Genomic DNA, 303 nt, shown 5'->3' on the forward strand with positions numbered 1-303 from the left:
GCAGCATCAGGGAACGGCGGAGCTTTCGAGAGAGAAGGGCAGACTCGTTAATTTTAATCATGTGACTTACAGAAAATATTTTATATTTATAAAGTATAGCTACCTGCTCTAAAAGGTTGATGGAGTCCTGCAGGACAGTTCTGAGCAGCTGCGCTTCCTCTCTGCTCCTGAAGGGTGGACCCTGCCTGGAAGTGTACTCGGGCGCGATGCTGTTTATGATACACAACGGCGTCATGACATGGAAAAGGGAGAGTGGATAGTGGCGGAAGAGCGAAGCAAACCTGGCCTCGGCCCTCTCCTTCA

The 303-nt window shown here is 49.8% G+C and overlaps 1 long non-coding RNA gene across 1 annotated transcript; it reads right to left on the reverse strand.

The window, feature by feature from the left end:
- Positions 1–303, reverse strand: LOC109508560 (uncharacterized). Its single transcript, XR_002166689.1, has 3 exons — positions 282–303; positions 104–209; positions 1–22 (listed from the first exon to the last, which is right to left on the reverse strand). It is a non-coding gene; the product is annotated as an uncharacterized LOC109508560 (long non-coding RNA).

Source organism: Hippocampus comes, unplaced genomic scaffold (assembly GCF_001891065.2).
Source record: "Hippocampus comes isolate QL1 unplaced genomic scaffold, H_comes_QL1_v1.1 C16254202, whole genome shotgun sequence".
In the NCBI taxonomy this organism is placed as follows: Eukaryota; Metazoa; Chordata; class Actinopteri; order Syngnathiformes; family Syngnathidae; genus Hippocampus; species Hippocampus comes.